This window comes from Ranitomeya imitator, chromosome 2 (assembly GCF_032444005.1).
Source record: "Ranitomeya imitator isolate aRanImi1 chromosome 2, aRanImi1.pri, whole genome shotgun sequence".
Lineage (NCBI taxonomy): Eukaryota > Metazoa > Chordata > Amphibia > Anura > Dendrobatidae > Ranitomeya > Ranitomeya imitator.
The window spans coordinates 681,864,430-681,876,802 of record NC_091283.1 but is presented as its reverse complement, the minus strand read 5'-3'; positions in this window follow the sequence as shown (position 1 = coordinate 681,876,802).

Sequence of the window (12,373 nt, the reverse complement as noted above, 5' to 3'; positions counted from 1 at the left end):
AAATAGCGTGAGGCCAGGCGTCTTTCTGGGTGACGGAGCGTGAGGGGCTCCCCACACACTCCCGACATCACCCGCCCGGTGGCTATCCTCACGTGCCCTCGCGGCCCCCACCCTGCAGAGTGTGCCGGCGAAGTGGAAGGAGACCCACCATCGCCGCCGCCCCCCATCACATTCGGCCGTCTGGGGGGTGGCGGGCGGCTGGCCTCAGCTTCCAACTCCGTGCCTCATCGGTCTCTCTCTCACCTGTTAATGATCCTTCCGCAGGTTCACCTACGGAAACCTTGTTACGACTTTTACTTCCTCTAGATAGTCAAGTTCGATCGTCTTCTCGGCTCTCCACCAGGGTCTTGGCGGACCCCGGCGGGGCCAATCCAAGAACCTCACTAAACCATCCAATCGGTAGTAGCGACGGCCAGTGTGTACAAAGGGCAGGGACTTAATCAACGCGAGCTTATGACCCGCACTTACTGGGAATTCCTTGTTCACGGGGAAGAATTGCAATCCCCGATCCCCATCACGAACGGGGTTCAGCGGGTTACCCGCACCTGTCGGCGAAGGGTAGACACATGCTGGTCCATTCAGTGTAGCGCGCGTGCAGCCCCGGACATCTAAGGGCATCACAGACCTGTTATTACTCGATCTCGCGTGGCTGAGCGCCACTTGTCCCTCTAAGAAGCTGGACGCGGACCGCGGAGGGTTACGTAGCTAGTTAGCATGCCGGAGTCTCGTTCGTTATCGGAATTAACCAGACAAATCGCTCCACCAACTAAGAACGGCCATGCACCACCACCCACAGAATCGAGAAAGAGCTTTCAATCTGTCAATCCTTTCCGTGTCCGGGCTGGGTGAGGTTTCCCATGTTGAGTCAAATTAAGCCGCAGGCTCCACTCCTGGTGGTGCCCTTCCGTCAATTCCTTTAAGTTTCAGCTTTGCAACCATACTCCCCCCGGAACCCAAAGACTTTGGTTTCCCGGACGCTGCTCAGCGGGTCATGGGAATAACGCCGCCGGATCGCCAGTTGGCATAATTTATTGTCGCAACTACGACGGTATCTGATCGTCTTCGAACCTCCGACTTTCGTTCTTGATTAATGAAAACATTCTTGGCAAATGCTTTCGCCTTGGTTCGTCTTGCGCCGGTCCAAGAATTTCACCTCTAGCAGCGCAATACGGATGCCCCTGGCCGTCCCTCTTAATCATGGCCCCAGTTCCGACAACCAACAAAATAGAACCGGAGTCCTATTCCATTATTCCTAGCTGCAGTATTCAGGAGTGGCTGCCTGCTTTGAACACTCTAATTTTTTCAAAGTAAACGATTCGGGCCCCCGGGACACTCAGTCAAGAGCGTCGGGTTGGCGCCCCAAGGCAAAGGGGCCTCCACTGGCGGTAGCACGCCTTGCGGCGGACCGCCAGCTTGATCCCAAGATCCAACTACGAGCTTTTTAACTGCAACAGCTTTAGTGTACGCTACTGGAGCTGGAACTCTTTTTTATTATAAAATATACAAAACATCAATAAATATACAATAACATTAAGAAACCAGGAAACAAAACTAATGTAAACATAAACCAGCTTTTAGAAACACTATTCCAAATGTCCATCAGTTCTCTTTACTAGAGTCCAAAGAGACTTATACAGCCTCAACAGGACCCCCAGCAGGAACCTACCTCTACATACCTAACTTATGAGATAAGAAAAAGAAATATAACTCATTCACCCACATTCACACATCCCCCACTCATGCTTAATTTTTAAAAAACAAAAAGTCTGGTCCATGCTGCCCAAAAAGGAAAAAAGCCTCCTTGGCCACAAACTACTAACTATACAGTACTAACTATACACTATACCACTGCAAAACACATATATACCATGTATATATGGTTTGTTTTTTTTGTTTGTTTTTTATATACCTCAACCACACCCAAGGTCCATGAGTTCATGCCTTTTCCAACACACTTCAAACGAGTCCATGAAAGTTTATGGCCATCATTTTTTAAAAACACACTTTTCCAGGGTCCATGATAAAGTTTCATGCCCTTCCAGGGTCCATATGCCCTCTCTTCTTTATTTAAACCCCCCAGCACACACACCCCACCCAACCTAAACTATACCCCCCACAATTATTCTAACTATAGCATATATACATGTACTTTTTACAAAGGGTATAAACAAAAAAGACAACAATACACAAATCTTATACAAACATCCTATAAAATTTTATTAACAACTTTATTAACAAATTTATTACAAAAACAAACCAACCCTGCAAGGCCCAAGTTCAGCACCTGCAAGCCCAATATCCATTGTATTTTACCAGAAACAAAACAAAAAGCTAAATGTGCCACACTTCAGCCCACCACCAGGAAAAGGAGTCTGAAGAGGCCCTGACCCTAACACCAACACAAACACCCTGTCCCTACTCAACTAAGACTGTCCCTCAAAAAGCTGACCCTAACTATCCCTACCTGCCCCTACCTATCCCTACTCTACCTAGCTTAAGACTGCTAACTATCTACCTATCCCTAAACTGTCCCTTCTTGTCCCTATCTATCCCTATATAACTGTCCCTCAACACCCCACACCACCTTATCTTTCCCTATCCCAATCACACAACCAGTCTATCCCTAGGGTATGTCTTGAAAAAGAGAGACCCCTCCAAAGTGAAGAGGCCCTCTCCGTACCCAGCCGCCCAAACTGCTATGAAGTTCCTAATCACTCAAACCAGCTCTCCGTAGGGTACGTATTAAAAGGAGAGACCCCTCCAAAGCCAAGAGGCCCTTCTCGCACCCAGCCTCCCAAACTCCAAAGAGCGCACCTTACCCAGGTCACCCAAGATGTTACTAACCACCTCATCCCGGGGGAGGGTTTTCTGCTGTGTAGAAACTAGGCACCATGCATTCCTGGTGTAGAACCTAACAACTACACTAACTACGAATAAAGTGCCCCGATCTCGGCCACCAAGGGATCTGAATGCCCCATAAGCCCACTCCGGATAGGAAATAGATGCCAGCCTAGGCAAGCCTATGGAAGCACCCACACAATTATAGACCCCTGTATTAAGAGGACACTGAAGGAGGAAGTGCTCCATGCTTTCCAGCACGTCGCCACACTCTTCACAAGGACAACCCCGATCATCAGAGTTCCTGTACTTCAGATTGTCCCTCACATACAGCCTCCCATGAAAGCAGCGCCAGGCCAAGTCCCAAAACTTTGAGGGGATCCGTGAAGAGTTTAACAACCCGAGCCCTCCCTCCAGATCCGAGCCTGGGCAATCTCTGAGCACCAGGGGCTTCTGGAAATGGGACAACAGAACCCTACTGTCAAGGGATTTCCTCGACATGGTCCTGATTTCCCACATTCCCAGACCCCACCGGCGGATCACCTTCAGAGCCGGAGTAACATAAGCCGGGAGATGTCCATGTGGTGTGCGTAGGTCCTTCACCCGCCCTCCTGTCTCACATTCCTGGAAGAAAGGCCGAAACCATCACCTGCAGGAGAATACCCACGGAGGAGCCCTCTCTGACCAGAGGTTGGCAATAATGGTTTTAAGAACACCACTGGGTTGACCATACCCAACCCGCCTAGTCTCCTTGTGCGGTACATAACCTCCCTCTTGATTAGGTTAAGCCTGTTCCCCCATAACAGTTGAAAGAACAGGCTATAGACCCGCGTCCAGAGAGGTTCTGGCAAGATGCAGACACTGCCCAGGTAAACAAAAGAAGCAAATAGCCCTTGGCCAAGCTGACCCTTTCCATCAGGGTTAAAGACCAACCCTTCCACTGGTCCACCTTCTGGGCGGCAATCTTGAGCCTGCCTTCCCAATTTTGTTGGGGATAGTCCCCTGGGCCAAAATTGATGCCTAAGATTTTTGCGGAGGACTGGGGCCCTGGAAGGGTGTCCGGGAGATCAAAACTTGGATCTCCCCCTCCCAGCCAGAGACTTTCGCACTTTTCCAGGTTGATCATGGACCCGGAAGCCTCCGAGTAGCGCACCATCTCGGACATGACCCAATCCACCTCCTCTCTCGAGGACACAAAAAGGGAGACGTTGTCGGCGTACGCTACCACCCTCAGAGTGGCCCCCGACTCCGCCCGGTCCATCCCGACTCCCACCAACGGTCCACGATCTACCCTCCTTAAGAAGGGATTGATCACGAACACGTATAATAGTGGGCTCAGAGGACAGCCCTGACGGACACCGGAGCTCACCTCAAAAGGGTGACCAACCCAACCGTTCACGAGCGGAAAAGTCTCAGCCCCCTCATACAAGGTCTTTAACCAATTTACAAACCTCCCTGGCAGACCATACCTCAGAAGGACAGACCAGAGATACTCATGATCCACCCGGTCAAAAGCCTTTGCCTGATCTAAGGACAGCAAGTACCCCTTCCAGTGACCTGCCCTGCTCTGCTCCACTGCCTCTCGGACACCGAGCACAGCACTAAATGTACTGCGGCCTGGAACAGAACAATGCTGAGCCCCCGAAAGGAGCCGGGGTGCAAACTTCACCAGCCGATTAAACAACACCTTCGTCAGAACATTTCGGTCCGTATCGAGGAGCGCTATGGGACGCCAATTCTCGATACGGGACGGGTCCTTACTAGAGTTGAGCGACCTTGACCTTTTTAGAGTCGAGCCGGATTTCGCGAAACCCGACTATCTCAAAAGTCGAGTCGAGTGGAATCAGCCGATTATCGCGAAAAGTCGGGGATCGACCGAAACACGAAACCCAATGCAAGTCAATGGGGGAGCATAGTCGGCAGTGAGTAGAGGCCAGGAAAACATGTACAGAGCCCATTGTATTGGCAAAAACATCCATTCTTGCTACGGAAGCTTGTCAATCGTAATTTAGCTTATAATAATTGTAAGGCATTTGAAATTGGGGGTCATTTGGCTAAAGTTGTGGGGGTACGGCTCGTTCAAGCAATTAGTGGGCCAAGGACATCTGGACCACGTCACGGCAGTGGAGCAGGGAGAGGTAAGTATTTCAACTTTGCAAGTGCTGTGATCCTGAGCAAGCAGGGGGGGCCCACTCGTTGGCATTGGCACTGGCACAGGGCCCCTCAAAGTACAGCGGTGTGTTTGCACGGTGGGGGCGCCTCCCCTCCCACCGGCAGCAACACTTTTGCGTACTATGAGAGGCCCTGTGCCAGTGACGTCGCCAACGAGTATTCCTCCCCCCACCTGATGAAGGAACCTGCACCTTCATCTGCACCTTCCTCTTTGTCCCCGTGTAATGTGGTTGGTATGCGGGAAGGGGGACCTGACTTTCAGCAGGGTCACAATCTTGCAGTGTAGCGTGCACGGGGAATGTTGCGTTATGGGTCAATGTACCAGCAGACTCATCTATCACTGGCTGGGCAATGGGGTGGATGAGGGGGAAACAGATATGGGCCCAAAGAATAAAGTGGGCTAAATGCAGTTCAAAATTGGTAATGGGACTAACCAGAGGGCATTGCTTTGTTCAGTGGAGGACAACTGGAATGAGAGGCTGACACAGAGAGTAGGCCCAAATCAGTAAGTATTCTAAATGCAGTTCAAAATTGGCAACAGTAGTAAACCGGCGGCACAGCTTTGTTCACTGGAGGAGAACAGCAAGGAGCGGCAGACACAGATAGAAGGCCCCAACCCAACTAGTAGGCCTAATGCAGTGTTGTTTTCAACAACTACTAAACGAGAGTCGGAAGACCGAAGCAATGGAGAGGAAACCTGGGGAACACCTTGGAGTGGAACACACCGTCTCTACACCCCATACCCAATTTGTAGGCCTAATGCAGTGTAGTTTTCAACAACTACTAAACGATAGTCGGAAGACCGAAGCAATGGAGAAGAAACCTGGGGAACACCTTGGAGTGGAACACACCGTCTCTACACCCCATACCCAATTTGTAGGCCTAATGCAGTGTAGTTTTCAACAACTACTAAACGAGAGTCAGAAGACCGAAGCAATGGAGAGGAAACCTGGGGAACACCTTGGAGTGGAACACACCGTCTCTACACCCCATACCCAATTTGTAGGCCTAATGCAGTGTAGTTTTCAACAACTACTAAACGAGAGTCGGAAGACCGAAGCAATGGAGAGGAAACCTGGGGAACACCTTGGAGTGGAACACATCGTCTCTACACCCCATACCCAATTTGTAGGCCTAATGCAGTGTTGTTTTCAACAACTACTAAACGAGAGTCGGAAGACCGAAGCAATGGTGAGGAAACCTGGGGAACACCTTGGAGTGGAACACACCGTCTCTACACCCCATACCCAATTTGTAGGCCTAATGCAGTGTAGTTTTCAACAACTACTAAACGAGAATCGGAAGACCGAAGCAATGGAGAGGAAACCTGGGGAACACCTTGGAGTGGAACACATCGTCTCTACACCCCATACCCAATTTGTAGTCCTAATGCAGTGTAGTTTTCAACAACTACTAAACGAGAGTCGGAAGACCGAAGCAATGTAGACGAAACCTGGGGAACACCTTGGAGTGGAACACACCGTCTCTACACCCCATACCCAATTTGTAGGCCTAATGCTGTGTAGTTTTCAACAACTACTAAATGAGAGTCGGAAGACCGAAGCAATGGAGAGGAAACCTGGGGAACACCTTGGAGTGGAACACACCGTCTCTACACCCCATACCCAATTTGTAGGCCTAATGCAGTGTAGTTTTCAACAACTACTAAACGAGAGTCGGAAGACTGAAGCAATGGATAGGAAACCTGGGGAACACCTTGGAGTGGAACACACTGTCTCTACACCCCATACCCAATTTGTAGGCCTAATGCAGTGTAGTTTTCAACAACCACTAAACGAGAGTCGGAAGACCGAAGCAATGTAGACGAAACCTGGGGAACACATTGGAGTGGAACACACCGTCTCTACACCCCATACCCAATTTGTAGGCCTAATGCAGTGTAGTTTTCAACAACTACTAAACGAGAGTCGGAAGACCGAAGCAATGGAGAGGAAACCTGGGGAACACCTTGGAGTGGAACACACCGTCTCTACACCCCATACCCAATTTGTAGGCCTAATGCAGTGTAGTTTTCAACAACTACTAAACGAGAGTCGGAAGACTGAAGCAATGGAGAGGAAACCTGGGGAACACCTTGGAGTGGAGCACACCATCTCTACACCCCATACCCAATTTGTAGGCCTAATGCAGTGTTGTTTTCAACAACTACTAAACGAGAGTCGGAAGACCGAAGCAATGGTGAGGAAACCTGGGGAACACCTTGGAGTGGAACACACCGTCTCTACACCCCATACCCAATTTGTAGGCCTAATGCAGTGTAGTTTTCAACAACTACTAAACGAGAATCGGAAGACCGAAGCAATGGAGAGGAAACCTGGGGAACACCTTGGAGTGGAAGACATCGTCTCTACACCCCATACCCAATTTGTAGTCCTAATGCAGTGTAGTTTTCAACAACTACTAAACGAGAGTCGGAAGACCGAAGCAATGTAGACGAAACCTGGGGAACACCTTGGAGTGGAACACACTGTCTCTACACCCCATACCCAATTTGTAGGCCTAATGCAGTGTAGTTTTCAACAACTACTAAACGAGAGTCGGAAGACCAAAGCAATGGAGAGGAAACCTGGGGAACACCTTGGAGTGGAACACACCGTCTCTACACCCCATACCCAATTTGTAGGCCTAATGCAGTGTAGTTTTCAACAACTACTAAACGAGAGTCGGAAGACCGAAGCAATGGAGAGGAAACCTGGGGAACACCTTGGAGTGGAACACACTGTATCTACACCCCATACCCAATTTGTAGGCCTAATGCAGTGTAGTTTTCAACGACTACTAAACGAGAGTCGGAAGACCGAAGCAATGTAGACGAAACCTGGGGAACACCTTGGAGTGGAACACACCGTCTCTACACCCCATACCCAATTTGTAGGCCTAATGCAGTGTAGTTTTCAACAACTACTAAACGAGAGTCGGAAGACCGAAGCAATGGAGAGGAAACCTGGGGAACACCTTGGAGTGGAACACACCGTCTCTACACCCCATACCCAATTTGTAGGCCTAATGCAGTGTTGTTTTCAACAACTACTAAACGAGAGTCGGAAGACCGAAGCAATGGAGAGGAATCCTGGGGAAAACCTTGGAGTGGAACACACCGTCTCTACACCCCATACCCAATTTGTAGGCCTAATGCAGTGTTGTTTTCAACAACTACTAAACGAGAGTCGGAAGACCGAAGCAATGGTGAGGAAACCTGGGGAACACCTTGGAGTGGAACACACCGTCTCAACACCCCATACCCAATTTGTAGGCCTAATGCAGTGTAGTTTTCAACAACTACTAAACGAGAGTCGGAAGACCGAAACAATGGAGAGGAACCCTGGGGAACACCTTGGAGTGGAACACACCGTCTCTTCACCCCATACCCAATTTGTAGGCCTAATGCAGTGTAGTTTTCAACAACTACTAAACGAGAGTCGGAAGACCGAAGCAATGTAGACGAAACCTGGGGAACACCTTGGAGTGGAACACACCGTCTCTTCACCCCATACCCAATTTGTAGGCCTAATGCAGTGTAGTTTTCAACAACTACTAAACGAGAGTTGGAAGACCGAAGCAATGGAGAGGAAACCTGGGGAACACCTTGGAGTGGAACACACCGTCTCTACACCCCATACCCAATTTGTAGGCCTAATGCAGTGTAGTTTTCAACAACTACTAAACGAGAGTCGGAAGACCGAAGCAATGGAGAGGAAACCTGGGGAACACCTTGGAGTGGAACACACCATCTCTACACCCCATACCCAATTTGTAGGCCTACTGCAGTGTTGTTTTCAACAACTACTAAACGAGAGTCGGAAGACCGAAGCAATGGTGAGGAAACCTGGGGAACACCTTGGAGTGGAACACACCGTCTCTACACCCCATACCCAATTTGTAGGCCTAATGCAGTGTAGTTTTCAACAACTACTAAATGAGAATCGGAAGACCGAAGCAATGGAGAGGAAACCTGGGGAACACCTTGGAGTGGAACACATCGTCTCTACACCCCATACCCAATTTGTAGTCCTAATGCAGTGTAGTTTTCAACAACTACTAAACGAGAGTCGGAAGACCGAAGCAATGTAGACGAAACTTGGGGAACACCTTGGAGTGGAACACACTGTCTCTACACCCCATACCCAATTTGTAGGCCTAATGCAGTGTTGTTTTCAACAACTACTAAACGAGAGTCGGAAGACCGAAGCAATGGAGAGGAAACCTGGGGAACACCTTGGAGTGGAACACACCGTCTCTACACACCATACCCAATTTGTAGGCCTAATGCAGTGTAGTTTTCAACAACTACTAAACGAGAGTCGGAAGACCGAAGCAATGGAGAGGAAACCTGGGGAACACCTTGGAGTGGAACACACTGTCTCTACACCCCATACCCAATTTGTAGGCCTAATGCAGTGTAGTTTTCAACAACTACTAAACGAGAGTCGGAAGACCGAAGCAATGTAGACGAAACCTGGGGAACACTTTGGAGTGGAACACACCGTCTCTACACCCCATACCCAATTTGTAGGCCTAATGCAGTGTAGTTTTCAACAACTACTAAACGAGAGTCGGAAAACCGAAGCAATGGAGAGGAAACCTGGGGAACACCTTGGAGTGGAACACACCGTCTCTACACCCCATACCCAATTTGTAGGCCTAATGCAGTGTAGTTTTCAACAACTACTAAACGAGAGTCGGAAGACCGAAGCAATGGAGAGGAAACCTGGGGAACACCTTGGAGTGGAACACATCGTCTCTACACCCCATACCCAATTTGTAGTCCTAATGCAGTGTAGTTTTCAACAACTACTAAACGAGAGTCGGAAGACTGAAGCAATGTAGACGAAACCTGGGGAACACCTTGGAGTTTAACACACCGTCTCTACACCCCATACCCAATTTGTAGGCCTAATGCAGTGTAGTTTTCAACAACTACTAAACGAGAGTCGGAAGACCGAAGCAATGGAGAGGAAACCTGGGGCACACCTTGGAGTGGAACACACCGTCTCTACACCCCATACCCAATTTGTAGGCCTAATGCAGTGTAGTTTTCAACAACTACTAAACGAGAGTCGGAAGACCGAAGCAATGGAGAGGAAACCTGGGGAACACCTTGGAGTGGAACACACTGTCTCTACACCCCATACCCAATTTGTAGGCCTAATGCAGTGTTGTTTTCAACAACTACTAAACGAGAGTCGGAAGACCGAAGCAATGGTGAGGAAACCTGGGGAACACCTTGGAGTGGAACACACCGTCTCAACACCCCATACCCAATTTGTAGGCCTAATGCAGTGTAGTTTTCAACAACTACTAAACGAGAGTCGGAAGACCGAAACAATGGAGAGGAACCCTGGGGAACACCTTGGAGTGGAACACACCGTCTCTACACCCCATACCCAATTTGTAGGCCTAATGCAGTGTAGTTTTCAACAACTACTAAACGAGAGTCGGAAGACCGAAGCAATGTAGACGAAACCTGGGGAACACCTTGGAGAGGAACACACCGTCTCTTCACCCCATACCCAATTTGTAGGCCTAATGCAGTGTAGTTTTCAACAACTACTAAACAGGAGTCGGAAGACCGAAGCAATGGAGAGGAAACCTGGGGAACACCTTGGAGTGGAACACACCGTCTCTACACCCCATACCCAATTTGTAGGCCTAATGCAGTGTAGTTTTCAACAACTACTAAACGAGAGTTGGAAGACCGAAGCAATGGAGAGGAAACCTGGGGAACACCTTGGAGTGGAACACACCATCTCTACACCCCATACCCAATTTGTAGGCCTACTGCAGTGTTGTTTTCAACAACTACTAAACGAGAGTCGGAAGACCGAAGCAATGGTGAGGAAACCTGGGGAACACCTTGGAGTGGAACACACCGTCTCTACACCCCATACCCAATTTGTAGGCCTAATGCAGTGTAGTTTTCAACAACTACTAAACGAGAATCGGAAGACCGAAGCAATGGAGAGGAAACCTGGGGAACACCTTGGAGTGGAACACACCGTCTCTACACCCCATACCCAATTTGTAGGCCTAATGCAGTGTTGTTTTCAACAACTACTAAACGAGAGTCGGAAGACCGAAGCAATGGAGAGGAAACCTGGGGAACACCTTGGAGTGGAACACACCGTCTCTACACCCCATACCCAATTTGTAGGCCTAATGCAGTGTTGTTTTCAACAACTACTAAACGAGAGTCGGAAGACCGAAGCAATGGTGAGGAAACCTGGGGAACACCTTGGAGTGGAACACACCGTCTCAACACCCCATACCCAATTTGTAGGCCTAATGCAGTGTAGTTTTCAACAACTACTAAACGAGAGTCGGAAGACCGAAACAATGGAGAGGAAACCTGGGGAACACCTTGGAGTGGAACACACCGTCTCTACACCCCATACCCAATTTGTAGGCCTAATGCAGTGTAGTTTTCAACAACTACTAAACGAGAGTCGGAAGACCGAAGCAATGTAGACGAAACCTGGGGAACACCTTGGAGTGGAACACACCGTCTCTTCACCCCATACCCAATTTGTAGGCCTAATGCAGTGTAGTTTTCAACAACTACTAAACGAGAGTCGGAAGACCGAAGCAATGGAGAGGAAACCTGGGGAACACCTTGGAGTGGAACACACCGTCTCTACACCCCATACCCAATTTGTAGGCCTAATGCAGTGTAGTTTTCAACAACTACTAAACGAGAGTCGGAAGACCGAAGCAATGGAGAGGAAACCTGGGGAACACCTTGAAGTGGAACACACCGTCTCTACACCCCATACCCAATTTGTAGGCCTAATGCAGTGTAGTTTTCAACAGCTACTAATCGAGAGTCGGAAGACCAAAGCAATGTAGACGAAACCTGGGGAACACCTTGGAGTGGAATACACCGTCTCTACACCCCATACCCAATTTGTAGGCCTAATGCAGTGTAGTTTGCCACAACTACTAAACGAGAGTCGGAAGACCGAAGCAATGTAGACGAAACCTGGGGAACACCTTGGAGTGGAACACACCGTCTCTACACCCCATACCCAATTTGTAGGCCTAATGCAGTGTTGTTTTTAACAACTACTAAACGAGAGTCGGAAGACCGAAGCAATGGCGAGGAAACCTGGGGAACACCTTGGAGCGGCAGACACCGTTAGTAGGCCCTACCGAAGTAGTAGCCCCAATGCAGTTTTCAAATTCCTAGAGGCTGAAAACAAGACTATTGACGCTCTGCTTTTTTCAAAGGAGGACAGCTGTATTGAGTGGCGCAGACAGACACAGGTAGTAGGCCTTAAACCAAAAATGTTGCTCAATGCAGTTTAAAAAAGGTTACAGGGGTACACAGGCAGCATTGCTCTGGTCA